At 34.3% G+C, this 17003-nt stretch overlaps 1 protein-coding gene across 4 annotated transcripts in view; it reads left to right on the top strand.

Annotated features, from left to right (window-relative positions):
• The window catches only part of TSC22D2 (TSC22 domain family member 2), a 46291-nt gene that overhangs the window by 14573 nt on the left and 14715 nt on the right, over positions 1-17003 (top strand). For 2 of the 4 annotated variants that reach the window (XR_001624397.2, XR_001624396.2), the window contains one exon: positions 12838-12997. The exons of the other annotated variants lie outside the window; for them this stretch is intronic. The gene's annotated coding sequence lies outside the window, so the exon portion shown is untranslated. The remainder of the gene's footprint in view (positions 1-12837; positions 12998-17003) is intronic. 4 annotated transcript variants of the gene reach the window in all.

Below are 17003 nucleotides of genomic sequence, written 5' to 3'. Positions count from 1 at the left end.
TTGAGATGGGACAAGACAAGGGTATCAAAGTAAGTCAGAGCTATTTATGGCGAGAAACTCTAACATTATCCAATATGATTGCTGAAAATCACTAGAAATGCATTACTAATTTGTAAACTGCAGCCAACCGCTTTCTCACAGGAATGTGATAGGTTTGGGTTTTCCTTTTTTTTTTTAATGTGGAATGAAGTCATGAATTTCTTCTATGGCAAAAAGGTGCTTATCTTTTTATCTGTGCTTTAACACACTTAAGGGGGGTTATGCTGTGTTTGTTGCTGAATATTGATTAGCTTTCCATCATTCTTGTATTACATTACAAGAGCTTGAGAGCAAATTCTTTTCCAAAAACTTGCACAAAGCTTTCATGAATTCTTTAAGGTGTGCCTGGCAGCAAGCACATTTGTGTGAATTCTGGCATAATTTGGATTCAGCACCATCTCTTTCATCAGAGAAGCCCCTAGATAAGTGTGTGTGCCCATCCCATTAAGACATGTTATATGCTGGTCTCAATTATCTGGCTTGATTTGCTTGTGTTTTTGTGTTTCTTGTGTTTTGCTTTTTAGAAGAGCTATCTTATATATATATATTTTTTTATTTTTTTTTAAGCCTTGTTCATATGTGAAATAAAAATTAAAACACATAGTTTTAGGACTGGAAAGAACATTATTTTAGAGTTGATCTATTCTAACTCCTTTGAAATATGAAATCCTTTGTTTTAGTGATTGAGTCTTATAGCATATATCTGAAATGTAAAACTACATACTCAAGAAGGAGTACTCCATTTAAATATTACCAGATTTTTGGCCAGCCTTTTCATTTTTTAAGCCCTAGGTTTAATAAAATATTAAATATGGATCAAGATTTTGGGAGAGGAATTAATTCTGTTTTATTGATGATCTTTAAAGGTCTTAATTTTCATTAAGTAGACTTTAGAAAGAGAAATTTAATGCTTCAAATAATAGATGTAACATTAATAAATCCTGGGTTCCAGTCACAACTCCATTACTTATTAGCCATGTTTTCAAATGTTTTCAAATTCATTTTTCAAATGAATTTTGGGCCTACTAATAAGACTTCATTTCTTTATGATTAGATAAGATAGTATAAATTGTATTCCTTGTTCTGCCTGCCATTTCTTGGTTCTTATTTGATGTCATTTTTCTTTGTTCCTCCATAGTTCTGATTTTTCATCTTGTCATATCCAAATTTTTATTCCATTTAACAAATATAAAGTGCCTACTGTGTGCTAGCTAGATGGGGAAGATAAAAAGTATAGATAAAAGACTCAATCCTTACTCTGGTGGAGTTTTCGTGCTTCATTAAAGGTGTGTGTGTGTGTGTGTGTGTATGTATGTATGTATGTATGTATGTATATTTTAAATCCTTACCTTCCATCTTAGAATCAATGCTGTGCATTGGTTCTAAGGCAGAAGAGTCATAAGGGCTAGGCAGTAGAGGTTAAGTGACTTGCCCAGGGTCACCCAGCTAGAAAGTGTCTGAATCCAGATTTGAACCTAGGACCTCCCATCTCTAGACACTCAGTCCACTGAGCTACCCAGCTGTCCCCAAGAGTATTTTCAAACAACTCAAGTTACTTTTTAATTAATTTTCAACATTTGAGCTCTTTGAACTTTTAAAATGTTCTGTGGCACTAGGAAGAAGTGTTCTCTTAGATAAATACAAAATTATAGTATTTCTTTGATTATTCCTCCCATATAATGATCTGGAATAAATTTGATAAGGAACATGTTTTCTCACCAGATTCTCTTTTGTCATATTTTCACATTAATACTGAGACAGGACTATGATTTTGTAAAATGACGTTTCACTCATTATTATTTGTATAGTCAAACCTGCTCAAGCTCTGTGCATAGGACTTGACTTTATTGGCATTTCATCTCCTTTAATAACACAAATACAAGTTACCAAAATTAACCCCTCATACACACACTACCTGCTTAACATTTTCTTGTGGTTTTCTGTAGTTCTTTTTTATTAAAAGTGCATCTAGAATGCCCAGGTTGAGAAGCTAGTGAGCTGCACCTGTTAGCTCCTTCCTCTCTCTTTTTCTTCTACTCTTCTAGCAGCTTTCCAGAGCCACGCTCTTATCTGTTTTCCAGTTTTCTAAAGAGGTGGCCTTTAAGCCCATTGTACCATTATGCCTTTCTGTTTCTACAGAGCCTCCCATTTTCATGTTTCAAGCCTATTCTTTCCCTTTAATTCAAACATTTTGAAAATCCCTTCACCTTAAGAAAGACTAGGTGAGGTTGTTGACTTTCTAGTCAAATAAAACCACTATTATAGTTAAATATAACTAATGTTTTTCACATTTCTGAAATAAATTTTTTTCTTTATTTTAAACACTCTTCTGTCTTAATATCTAATAATTCTTAGACAGCAAGGACTTGTGACTTGCCCAGGGTCACACAGCTAGGACATGTCTGAGGCTAGATTTGAACTCACGTCCTCCCAACTCCAAGCTGGGTTTTCGATCTACCATGCTACCTAGTTGCCCTTCAAATCATTCTTATTGATAAAAGCTCTTTAAAAACTAGACTTTTTATATTATAATGATTCTTCATTGAGAATTATCTCTACCTATTTATGAAAGTCAACTATTAGTAAATAACTAGTAGAGTTGCCTCCTCTCTAAGAGACTCGCACCTTTGAAAAAGTCAAATTTCAACACTGATACTTTAGCCTATTGATTTTAATAACAATATTTGAATGTATTTGATTTCCTATGTCTGCCCTTTAAGTCATTTTACAAAATTTTCAGAATGCAATCTTAGCTTTACCTTATAGTTAATTTAAAATCCTAACATGATCACAAGGGAGCAAACTACCATTTGGGAGAAACTTCTCGGTGGGTAAAACTCAATGTCAGCTTGTACTGTGAACAAAAAGAAACTTGGTCTGTTTTAAACCACCAGATGGGAAGCTAGAATTAAAAGTCAAAAAGATTGAGTTATGTTTTGAGACTACTTCAGGTACATTGTTTAGCCTCATTACCAAAGAGTTGTTAATGCTCCCCTGAGGAATTGTTCATCAGTGAAATTCAGAAATAACATGTAGTGGGTTGCTAGGTTCACTATTCCCCTGGAGTGGCTTGAGAATAGCACAGATATTTGTAGAGCAACAGACAGGAAAAGTGGTAAACTTCGAACACCTGAGTCTGTGGTTCTACTTCACTCTTGCTGACAGATCACAACCTTACCATAGTGAGTTGCTGTGTCTGAAAATTCTTTACCTTTTAAAGATTAACTTATGAGAACTGGCATAGGCTACTTTTATATCAAATCAAAGCATCAGAACAAGACTTTAATGAATGTGTTGCACATTTTGGACTCTCTTTAAATGAATTTTGCAAAATTCAATTAATGATATCCATCATAGTGTAAATGGTGGCTTTTGTTTTGCTTATATGTATTATATTAGATTAGATTACATAGAATGTATTCAAGATAAATTGAAACATGTTACTTATTCTCTCAACATTAGCTATGAAATAATCTTCTAGCTATTCTCCATCTGTTAGAATACTTGTTTCTTTTAAATCCAGCAGGGGTAGGCAATTTGTGTTTATGAGTGCCAGCTGCTTGAACTAGCCATTGGCATTCACTAGCTACTGGTGTAGCGATCAAGGGGTAGGTCATCTTTGGGGCATATGCATGTGCATCATGGATTCCAATTGAACCAATGCTATTTGAAAGAAATCTTACCTTTAATGGGAGGCCAAAATATTAAAGTGGTTCTAATTAAAAAGTAAGAACCAGATCTTGTATAATAAAGTATTAATTGTCTAATTCTTTAAAACATTTAAATAATCAACTAGATTATAAAGTGTCTTGAGGCAAAAGAATTTTTACCCACCTTGCACACAGTAGGCACTTAATCACCAATCATTTTTGCAATAGTTGATATTAAGGGAAAGGGCTAATAACAGTCCACATTAAGCCACATACTAGGCTAGTCATGTAGAATATTAACTTTTAGAGAATTTTCTCAATGAAGTTATTCTTTTTCTAAAGACACCACTATTGGTGGTGGTTTTGGTGGTGTGAACACCAATTTCTTAGGACCTTGAGATAAATAAAACTCAACTGGAGATGGTACTGTTGTTTGGTTTGGATTACAAAATATCCTTTAAAATTATTTGCATTTTTAATAACCAAAATTACACTTAATCAGCATCTTTAAAGGTAATTGTTCTATGAAAATTTCCTATTAAAGGTTAATGTTCTGATCCATAACTCTGCATATGCATAGAACACAGTATATATAGCCAAGTGCTTCTCCAATTACTTTAGTTTCCTTATAACTATTTTCACTTTTTAAAAAGTAATTTTTGAAGATACCATGAAGGTGTTAATTTCCTTCAGGAACTTTTACACAAACGCTTCACAAGCTGAAAATATATAGGGAATCCAAGGGATAAGAAAATTGTAGGGACCTGGACATTTGAATCTGCAGGGTTTGTGCATGAGAAGATAATGATCACCTGTTATGATAGGGACTCATTAATCCTGGGTGTCATGAACTGACAGAAGAGGACTGGCTATCACTACAGGAAAAGTTACTCAATTTGAAAGATGCGATTTGATGGATTAAAGTCTTCCTCTTTTCTGAGGGATAGTGCTCAAATGAGTACGGACATGAAGGTGATAAGAAGAGGCTTATCTAGAAAGGTGTGAAAGTGACCATGAAGAGAGTCACTCTGTCTGAGAGGGCTGGACCCCCAAAACTATCCTAGACCACTTCATGTACTTCTCAGTACAAAAAAAAAAAGCCTAGATCAAGTCAGTGTGGAGTACTTTGTTCAGTAAATGGTTTGCTGTTTGTCAGTATGGTATCCTCTGAAATATAGTAGTTTCATGTGTGCATTATCTCGAAGTTGCTTTCTTGCTCTTAACAGGCTGTTGGAGCCTGATATTTAAGAGAGAAACCATCTTTTAAAAGAAGTCTTTTTAAAAAATTGAGTATATTTTTAGTTCAGTTCAATGCATACTGAGCAAATCATGTGAGGAAAATAATACTAAGCTTAAATAAGAACAGTTCTTGACCTCATTGAACTTTCATTCTAACTGGTGATAATAGCGAACGTATGCATCAGTGTATTGGAGAGGTCAGAGGTAAAGGATGTTGTATGCTTGGTGGGGAGAAGGCAACAAAGAAATACACACACGGATAGATAGGCTTTGAGCTAGATTTTAAAGGAATAGTAGAAATTCAAGGGACTGCTAGGTGGCACAGTGAAGCAGCCCAAGCCTGAAGTCAGGGGAGACCTCTAAGTTCAAATTCCACCTGAGAAACAGCTATATGGGAGCAGGCCACTTGAACCTCTGTTTGCCTCAGTTTCCTCTCCTATGAAATGAGCTGGAAAAGGAAATGGAAAACCACTCCATTATCTTTGCCAAGAAAACTCCAAATGGGGCCACCAAGTCAAACACAACTGAAACAACTGAACCACAAGAAATTCAACAGCTAGGCAGGAGTGCATAGTGAACAATTCAAACAAAGAAAGGAAATGGCAGGGTATTTGAAAGAAAGAAAAGTTTCTTTAAGCCATGTAAGGATCCAAGGCTTAGATTTGAAAAGATCCTTAAACTCATTTAGTTCAACACATTTGGTTCACAGGTGAGGAGATGAGGTACAGACAAGTGGGGACATTTGCGAAACTAATAGTATGTGTGAGGCAGAAAAGTAGGTGAAGGACCTGGGTTGCCAGCAAAGAAATTTAATTCCAGTGTTAGCCACTGAAGATATGCATAAAGATTAGTCTCACCTGAAGGGTTGTTTTTTTTTTTTTAAGACCTGATATTTGGGGGAAGTAGTTTTAAAAGAAGTCTTTTGGGTTTGGTTTGGTTTTTAATCTATAAGGCCAGATCACTATTGTAATCTTTTATTTAAAGAAATTCCCTGCCTATTACTTTACCCACCACTGTTTGAAACTCCAAGCAGATTAGAAAGAAAAGTTACTGAGAACTGGTAACCCAGAATAACCCTTAGAACAGTTATCTAAGTTTTAATGGAACCAGAGGGGTTTTTTTGTGTTTGTGGGATTTTTTTCCCCCTAACAATATCCACTTTACTAATAACCCACATCTCAATCTTATGGCTGTTTGGTCATTTAGAGGTTGGCACTCATAGGAGAACATTGGGCTACAATTTATAATCAGCTAGTCAGATTGTCATCCAAAAAAAATTTTTTTTAATGTGTATCAAAATCTTTTTTTATGTGTATTTAGCTCTTATTTTCAGCAGTAGTTGATTTTTTAATTCAGTTTTATTTTTTTCAGTTCTAGATTTTTTTCCTTCTCCCCCCACTATTGAGAGAAGGCTAGAAAAACAAAACCCATTTCCAGTATATATAGTTAATGCAAAACAGATTCCTACATTATCCTATGTTTAAATAACAACACACCCCCAAAAGAATATATATATGTGTGTGTATATATATACACATACACACACACACACATATATATATATATATATATATATATATATATATATATATATATATATATACACACATACTTCAATCTGCTGAGTCTGTAAGTTTTCTATCTGCTTGTCTCATCATGTTTCCTTCGGAGAATTTGATCATTGTATTCATCAGAGTTGCTAAGTCTTTCAGAATTGGTCTATAAAGTACTGCTATTATTGTTATACATTTTCCTCCTGGTTTTGCACTTTTCATTCTGTATCAGTTCATGCAATTCTTCCCAGGTATCTCTGAAACCATCCCATTCTAACAGTGCACAATAGTGTTCCATCACAATCAGAAACCATTCCCCAGTGGATAAGAATCCCCATACTTTGTAATTCTTTAGCACACCAATAAGAGCTGCTGTCAATATTTTTGCACATGTGGGGCAAAAGATCTTTGATCTCTTGGGTGTAGACCCAGTAATGATATTACTGGATCAGAAGTTATGTATGTATAATTCAGTAGCCTTTGGAAGCACAGATCTAAATTGATTTCTACAATGGCTGTATCACTTCACAACTCTACCAAAAAGCACTATTGAAGTTAAATCTATTCATGAGAAAGCCAAGAGTCTGAAACACCCATCCTCTCTCCATTTGGTTGTTTTAAGATCTGGCATTCATATTAAATAATTGAATTTCTAAAAGTAGTAGTAAGGTAATTCAAGACTAGAAAGATTTGGTGTAGAGTAAACATTCTGGGAAGGAAAAAGCATAGCCTTGGAGGAGAGCGGACCTTGGTTCTTCCCATCAGTGGTGGCAAAGGGCCTCACTTCCTTCCAGTTCTCAATATACAATACTGCTGAGCCTTAGCCTGATGGTCATTTGATGGAGGTGAGTGGATAAAGAAAGTAGAACTTGATGGGATCTTTTTTAAAAAACTTATTTTACAATAAATGACAGAGTCCTGTCAGCTCACCTTCACTATTGCAAGGACTGCTCAGCACCCAACAAAGCCTCACCTCTTCCCAGTTTGACTTTCAAAATGATGCCATCCCCATTCTACAGTTTGGTTACCCACCCACATTCCACAGGCTTTCCTCATTCACTCCCTTGGGCAGCTCTGTAATATCAGAGCCAACCCTCTCCCCCCCCCCCTTCCCCCCCATGGCACTGGGATAAGTTTGTTGTAGAATCTGTGATAGTCAGGAGGTGTCCGCATTTCATTGTGCTTTGTACAGGGATGACCACCTGCATGGGACGAAAAGGATTTATGGATGGCTTTTAGTAGATTTGCTGCTGGAACACTTAGCTCTAAAAAGTCATTCTGTTTCTTTCAGGATCCCAAGAGGGACCATAAGGGGCTGCTCTTAAACCCAGAAGTTTCAGAGATGGCCACGCCACCCTGAAATCCTGAAAATTGCTTTTTATTATCTGTTATCCGCATAGTTGAGGTAGGGAGGTGGTACCGTGGCTAGATTTCTGGGCCCAAATCAGGAAGACCCTAATTAATTCCTTTCTATCCCCCAGACACTTGGCTATGTGACCCTGAGCAGATCATTTAACCTGTGTTTGCCTCCACTGTAAAATGGTGATGATAGCCTCTCCAGGCTGTGGTTTAGTAAGGTGAGACATTGTTTGTAATCCCACCCCCGGGACCCCTCCCCTGGCCTTGGTCAGATGGACAGTTCCCACTTGGAGGGTGTCTCCAGGCATCTCTAAAAGACTTAAGTGGAAGAGAACCTGCCCTTGAGCAGAGTGGACTCACTTGGAGGTTCCATACCAGTGAAATGGCAGCTCCAGGGATTTAGGGAATTAGAATTATGGGCTACTCTACCTGCCTGTTTAATAAATGGGGCTGTGGGCCAGCAGGATTGCTCTGGCCATTCATTGCATTTGCTGGTGAGCCTAATTTTCCCAGCATTCTTCCTCAGAGTTTAGAGGTTAGCTAAAAAGGTCTGTACTGACCAGAAGGAAATAGTCTTAAATCAGGGATTTGACCAAAGCTATGAACCAGAAAGTGAGTACAAACTGCACTCTCATCTGGGCCCCAATCTCAATTTGGGGGATATGTATTTTTAAACCAACCTTGGAACTTAACTGAACCTTATATGCAAATTTTAAAATATTCAGTAGTTGGGGTGTGTGTGTGAAAAAATCATAATGAACATTAAAAAACAAACCAAAAAAAGTCCCTAATGAACCAGTTCTAATTTTCTGAATATTTGCCCAATCCTTGGAATCGTGCATATAAAGTTGTGATTCATTTTATGATCAACACAAGATTTCAATGGACTAATGACTTAGCTTTTAAAATACCTATTGGCTAAACTTAAACCATTTTAAATGCTTGATTCAAGTAAATTGAAATCAGTGATGGTGGAATTTAAATAGTGCCAAGAAACAGCAATTTATATTACACCAGTTTAGTTTCCAACTGCTAAAAGTTTTTAAATCTTAAAAAAAGATCTTTGTAATTAATTGGCTATTAAATTGAGGCCATTGCCTCAAGAATAAGTTTCTCTTATTTTTTTTGGCACAGGCAGAAATTCCATAGTAGGTTTAAGCATCAGTGGATTAAAGGGTACTACTCTAAATTCTTCAGAGAATAATGGGTGATTTTGTCATGTCCACAAATAGTAGCAGGCATTATCAGTGTCCCTGGTGGCCACAGGCTGATTTTTCTTCCATTTTAAGTATCTAGTATAACATCAGGGATTCAAATCATCAAAAGGATGAAATATACCCAGCACTGACCAGCTAAGTATTTCCCTTTACACTAACTCTTTCTATTCAGTAATGTAATCCAAAAACATTGACACAGGTTTCTATAATCATGACTATAAAAAAAATAAGTCTTATTGATTGTCACAAGTATTGTTAGATTGTTAGCTAAGCAAAACTTCCCATTAACCTTTTGTGAATGTTTTTATAAACGCTACTACCAATAAAGTTCAAAAAAAATTTTTGGCTAATTGTCTTCTAGAAGATATTAATTATAATTATGTGGTAAGCATTTACTTAGAGTAAGCATTTACTCTGCTCCACCTGCCAGGCATCCTAAAGATAGCCTTCAGTCTCACTGGGTTTTCTTGTGCATGTTTATGTGTGAATGCATATTGATCCTGTTCATATTCTATGTGTTTGAACTGGGAAAATGTCTTTATGTTAATTAAAACCTAGTGTTAAATTTTTCCAGTGACCTGGCTGAGAAATCATTATCAAAAGCTTGTTTGAGAACTTCAGAGTTCTTTCTTATTTTTGTTTTTATTATTAGAGACTATTCTGGGTGATTAATAAGGGAAAGAAGGTGGCAATTCTTTCCACTTAACCAGTACAGTAAGTCTCATTACTTCACACCAGTCAAGTAAAAGATGAGTTAAATTATAGAATTTACATAAAAATATAAATTTTAAACACTTAGATTTGATAATAAAAAACTTGTGAGTTCTTCAAGTACTCATTAAGCAAGAGCTTGAATATTTGACTTAATTGTAATTAGCTTACTTATTTTTTATCTTAATAGTAGCTGAAAATTTCTTCAATTTTAAAATTTTTATTAAAATAGTGCTTCAGTTAAGACATTTTTATCATCACTTTTCTTAATTATGAAGAAGTTAAACTGCTAACTAAAGTTAAGCTCAGCCGCTTTTTAGTGTGAAACCTTGGTTAATAGGGAACCAACATACACAAACATATAATAGGGAAGAAGCTATCTTTTCTCTCCCTTACCCTACCTGGCAGTCTACCAGACTTTGAGAAGAAGCCTTTAAAAAAAAGAAAGAAAGAAAAAAGATACACCACTGAAATCATAGAAGAGATCTATTTTCTTTGACTCATTATTAAGCTTTCTTTAAAAAAACAAACACACTAGCTGTGGTATACACAAGTAAGCAGAATGGATTGTGATATTATTCATATAACTTTTATTTTGCCTATCTTTATGATCAATATGAATTGGTAGGCAAGTAAAAATAATTTCCAGAGTATATATGACCTTGTGAAACTGAAATATCCTGGTATTTGTGTTATATTTACTAAACCAGAAAGCTAATATTCTTACTGAAATTTTTTCTAAAATAATAAACTAAAAAAGTTCTTTAGTTAATTTTCAGTTAACTCTGGAATGTTCCATTTTCAAGCATGTAAAAGTTTTGCTCTGGAATTTCAAAGAAATGATAAAAAATGTAAATTATTGGTTCAGAAGACAATAGTCAAAAGAATTTTAAATATGATACCAATTAGAAACTAATTTCAAAATATACATTGGGAAAAGATTTCCCAATAACTTTATGTACCTATAACTTAAAGAATTTAATCTTAAATCATTTTTGACAAATGAAAGGCCTGTTGGATTGCTAGAATAGAATTTTTAACCCAAATACACAGAATCACTGAATTTGCTTTACAAGGCTGTTCTGTTTGCCTTCTAAAGGCTTCCTAAGTATTTATATCAAAACAGTGTTTTTCTTTGTTCAGAGGCCTTTTACCAAAGGGTCAGCCAGTCTGCCCTTTTTAGATAACCAGTTCATCAGAGCCCTGCTGACAAGCAAATTACTGACATTAAACATACTTCAGGATGTATGAGTTCACCTTTGTGAATATGGTTGGGGTTTGTGCCTCATGGAGCTTATTACCACATAGAAGTAGAACCTTAAAATAAGCTTTTTACTTTGGGATATAATTTTGGTTTGTAGCAAACAGACTTTCAACTAGTCTTTCCAGGCACATGAGAGAATGTTGGTACCACAACACTGAATGTAACTTAGAAAAATTATCCATGTCAGGTTATGGATTTTTGCCTTCACCAGGTGACCACATCACTTGACTTTGCTTTGTTAGAGGGCAGAGTTAGTTGTATTCTTGAGTAAATTTATTCATTGGACTCAGATGTGTTATGAGATTGCATAGAAAAAATCCATTTTTAGGTGGTAAAATAGACCCTTTGATACTGTTCTGAGAGATTTCTATTTATATAAGTAATTCTGAGGACACATGTAATAGAAGAATCCAATTACATGTTAAAATCTACATAATATACTCCTTGATCACTTCTAATGTTTGAAATCTCTGAGATGACTTACAAGTCTCTTTTTTTAAATAATCAGAGTGGTTATTGCTTTATGCCCAAATTCAGTCATTCCTTTGCCTTTTAAAAATGCTTTCTCTTCCTCATGTTAGTGTAGTCTGTGGTCTATTACTAGAATTGAATTTTAATCACATTTAATCACTGACATGATCTTTTTCAACCTAGATTTTAAAATCTTCAAATTTTAGTGGATTTTCTGTATCCATGGATTATTTGCAACCAAAATTGAATGTGACTTGATGAGAAACTAATGGATCTTTCAAGGATTGTGGGGAAAATGTCCTGTTGAAGATGTTTCTATAAAATAACTTTTAAAAAACTAAGATGTTTCACCTAAATGAATCCGCCCCATTTAAAGTCTCTCTAAAATACCTTTCTTAGTAATAACAATACCTCATACTCAGTGTAAATGAGTACCTATAACTACAAGATTTTAAATTATGTATATGATGATATGAATTAAAAACAATTTTTTTTACACATTCCTTATATAAAGACCCCTCCACTAAAGGTGTAATTCATCATAACATGGAGGTGACTACAATCTTCAATGCTGTTGGAGGGAGTGCAAGCTCTGGCAGGTCCTGCTGAGAGAGAAGGGCTTGAGGTAGAAGTCCATCAGCCGACTGGCCTGAGCAGAGATGGAACAACCTTGTTAATTTTATTCAGGCTTGTCCCCAGAAGGTTGGCCACTAGGGGATAGATATTATGTTTTAGTCATTAGGTGCCTCAATAAGACTGTTTAAAGCAAGGAGGCCTGTGAGCCTTAGTGGAATGACCCAATGCTAGTGAAATCATAGCTTGAGATAGGAAACACGAATACTAGGACCATATTTCTTTTGTCTCACCATTACGCTTTCTTTTTTAAAAAGCTAGCTATGGTGTGCCCATGTAATTTGAATGGATTATGACATACTGTTCATGTAGCATTCATTTTGCCCAACTTAATGATCAGTGTGAATTGAAGTACAAGTCATTTTGTCTGTGCTGTAGTCCAGTTCACCCATATGCCTTTTGTACTGGACTCTAAAGCTGGCTATAGCCAATTAACAGCATTGCATCTAATAAATAATATCAGAATTATGAACCTAGAACTTTTGGAATAGTTTGCTTTCTACTTGCATATCTACTAACTAGTGTTCTAGGTCCATGTTGAAATTCTTAATTGTTTCCAGGTCAAATATGAAATTATTTTACATTAAAAAATAAGTTTTAAAATGTCAGTTGTGTAACCGTGTTAAAAACATAAAACCATTGCTATAAAATATTTTAAAGCTATTTGATTAAAACATTTATTTACTTAAACTCTTTGCTAGAATTTTTTTTAGAGTTCAGCATCGGAGGAGGAATGTGACATAATAATGATCGAAAGCCGAAAGTTTAAAAGTTGTGATGCCCTCACATGGTTGGAGGGTTATTCTAGCTTCTAAGGACTGAATGTTGTCCACAAGAGTGTCTCATCAGGTCATAAAATTGGTAAGACATAATGGATTAGATTTTATGTATTATACCTGATGTTATTGTATTGAGATGACTTTTTATGAACAAACTGAACCTACGGTATAACTAATCATATAGTATTAGATTTAAATTAATATAAACTTTTGGAAAGTAATTTAAGTATTTTTGGGGCATGTGATCCTTTGTTTTATGGAATGGAGACAGTATTTTTGTTTGAAGGGCTTTTATGCTAAGATACCCTGTATTGGCAATTGGTTTTTAAAATGTCACCATCGCATTCACTGTAGATAGAGATTTGCTCTCCATAGTACAACCTAAAAAACCACACACACACAGTGAAAGCATCCTCTGATTATTGACTTGATCTAGGAAACCTATCTAGAAAAAATTTTAAAACAAACAAAACTTTTTTAAAAGCACTTTGTATTAGCTCTCTTTAAGTTCATTTATTACTGTGTGATCTCATTTTTCTTTAATGGATAAGTATTTCTAGTAAAAAATGAAGAAAAAGCCCAATGGATTTTCCCTTGAAGTGCTTCATATGTCTTGGTTTATATGAAATGATAGTGATCAGTAGGAAATAAGGGAGTTTTGTATAACTTGTTCTTATACTAGTTAATGAAATCTTTTACATAGTGATTCAGAAATAAATATGGAATGTGGATGTTAGAGACATCAAATACATACCGATTGCATCGGTATTTTAAGATAATTTTTCTAAAATACTGAATGTGAATTTAAGAGTATTTTATTACCTGTAACAAATTTTCCATATGAAAATGACTAACTTCTATTTTGCAGTAAAATTTCTTTAACCTTCCTGTATTCTGGGAATATTCCATCTTCACCTTGATTATCTTTTCTCTCTCTACTCCCTAAGTCTGCCAGGGTACTTAAAACTCAAACTGTCATAACTAGGTCAGCTAGTTTTTTCTAATCTCATTTTTGAAAGTGAAGAAAGCAATCACCTAACTAGTAACAGACTAGGAACCAAGAGCAGTCTCTGATTCCTAGCTCCAGGGTCTTTTCTTAAATCATGCTCTTTATCATAAATAGCCAAAATCTTTTAAAAATGAAATGAAATCTCAAGGTGCACGAGTTTTTCTTTAGGAAATAATGTCAAAAGGATGAGACAATTTTCAATAAATGATCATTTAGTGCCAAATAAACTAATATAGCAATTATTTTTAGCTGAGGAAGCTGACTTTCCTTCCTTTCCTGTCTTTAGAATAACACATATTCTCTTATAATACTCTCTAGTTTTGTATTTCCTAAAGCTAATTTTAATGGACTTCTTTAACAAGTCGTAACACAATGCTTACTAGAGATGCCCTCAGACACTTTTTATAGCTAAAAAGAGTATGTAGTTTCACTTTTTTTGTAAACCATTATTCTCTTTAACTTTTTTTTGGTTTACTTTTACTTTTCATATCTTCCTAGTGTTTGAAAAATGTATTAAAACTTCCATTACCTACAAAATATTCAAACATTTTTTCAATTAGAACTTTAAAATTAGAGCCTTTCCAGTGGATTGAGAGCCAGGCCCAGAGATGGGAGATCCTAGGTTCAAATCTGGCCTCAGATACTTCCTAGCTGTGTGACCCTGGGCAAGTCACTTAACTCCTATTGCCTTAAAAAAAAAAATTTAGAGCCGTTCCCCTTAACTGATGTGGTTTTAATAGGGATAAGTCAAAGTTTAAAGAACTTACGTCATCATTCATGTACCTGGTTATTAACGCAGGGTGGTCCTTTATAGTTATAAATGTAAATAGGCATGCTTCTACTTTTCTCCAGTTGGAAATTTTATCTTAAAAAAAATTTAATGTAGACTTTAAGCTTCTGTGCTTTTTGACTACACAGATGATAAATATCAATCATGTGATTATGGAATGTACATCTATCTACAAGATAGTTTGTCTAAAAAATCCATTGCAAAACTTAAAAACAAGGCCTCTGGCAATAGGTTGTTTTGAGGAAAATTGCTTTGTGAAATACTATTGTAAGCTACAATGTTGAATGGAAGAAATATTTCAGTGTTTTAAAATTCTGAAAGTTTCACAAAATGTTTCATTTTACTTGTATAACTACTATAGGATTTAGTCCTTATGAGAGGGAGGCATTTATAAATACTAGCTAGAAAGTAAAGAGAAGATAGCTAATAAATAATTTTGAAGCCTACAACTTGTTGCAGGAAAGATCTGTTGACTACAAAGGGTCGTACCCTCTCTTGATGGAGTCAAATATTTCCCCACTTTTGCTCACATACCTCTTCTTTTTAAAAGCTGCGCACAATCTTTTCTAACATAATGCCCTTTTAACATTTTATTATTGAATGATTTAATTTTGAGTGGCTGCTATGTACAAGGGATTTTAAAACAATTTTTTCCTAAACCCTAAAATGAATAGTTACTTTAGTAGGGTACTAGCATGTGTTGTGTGATGTCATTGAACTATATGATACTAATATAAGAAAATTTGAAATAAATTCCTTTTTTTCACAAGATATGGAAAATGGTATAGCACATGAAATAAAAATTCAGCTGAAATTTAAAACTCAATATTGAATGTTAGTTAATGTTAAATGGTTCAACAAAATAGGACCTACTCAGTATTCCTATTTCATATATAAGCACTACTTGATCTTTTCCATGGAGAGTTTAATCTTTTAACCTTTTAAAATGTAGTTTTTACTATTCAGATCATCTTCTAATTCTATAAAGCCGCCATATGCATACATATAATGCCATCAAAGACCCCAAAATATCATCTCGTCTTTTAAAAAAAAAACAAAACCACATATCTATGTACATTATTATAGTAAGTAGGACTGTGGACATAGAGCTAGAGAAGGGATTGATTAGAAATTGTTTCAGCTCATTTAATAAAGAATTTGAGACCTAGAGAATTTAAGCACCTTTTTTCCTCCATCAAGTTGGGCTGAATAGAAGATATAGGAGAAAACAAGATTGATTATAGCTAAAATAGAATGTGTTCCTTATTGTTTAGGGTAGTTCAAAGCTCTTCCAAAGGATCCCATCCCAGATAATGGAATTTTATAAAGCATTATCCTCCCAACACTCCTACAGAGTAGTGTCATTGTACACATTTCACAGCTGAGAAAACTGAGGCCCACAAAAGACACATGCTAATAAGCATTTCCTGAGCTTTAGTTCAAGTTCAGTGTCCTGTAAATGCTACATTATGAGGAGAGAATACAGCTCTTAATAGAAGGGCATTCCTCCATCATCTAAATTGAATCTACAAAAATAAAAGTCATCATTTAAGCCAAGACTTATTTTTTAAGTTTAAACTATACATAATTTATGCCTGATTTGTCATTCTGTATACCTAGATTATAGTGTACTCTCCCTAAAATGATAACTAGCATTTATATTTAAAGTTTACAATGGACTTTACAAATCTCTTGTTTAATCCTCACAACAATCCTTGGAGATGGGGTCTACAATTGCCTCTGTTTTACAGAGAAATCCTGGGCAGACCACACGCCACAACCGGGGATATCTGAGGTCCAGGATTCTGTTTTGCCACTAGCTGCCTAGTTGTAGTTGTCACCAGAATGGACTTGCTTTTTTTCTATATATGAAACTACTGAGAGAGGGACAAGAATAGAACAGGAAAACTTTTTCCCCCTTTAACAACTAGGGTGCTGTGAAATTATTGATGTCTTATGCCTTCCTTTCTTGTTTTCAATCAAAGCCCTAATTAAAGTTTTTGTGAAATGCCCAGATGATGATGTCCAATTCGGCTTTTGGTAACTGGTGTTTGGTGATCTTTCCTTCACTGAACTTTTCTTAAAGGAGGCATATTTAAAACTGGAAATTCAAGGTCCAACTTGCAACGCACCAGACAAGGTCCTCTTCATGTTCAATCATTATGTTTTCTGTCTTACTTTATTGGCATGTTTCAATAGCTATTTGTAGTCTCACAAGAAAATTTGTTAGTCTTAAGAATATTAATCCTACCTCGTTAGAAAATTGGGGTACAAAGGAATCAAGCTATT

Source organism: Monodelphis domestica, chromosome 8, assembly GCF_027887165.1.
Source record: "Monodelphis domestica isolate mMonDom1 chromosome 8, mMonDom1.pri, whole genome shotgun sequence".
Lineage (NCBI taxonomy): Eukaryota > Metazoa > Chordata > Mammalia > Didelphimorphia > Didelphidae > Monodelphis > Monodelphis domestica.
Note: the sequence above shows the minus strand (reverse complement) of the source record. Positions and strands in the feature narration are given on the sequence as shown.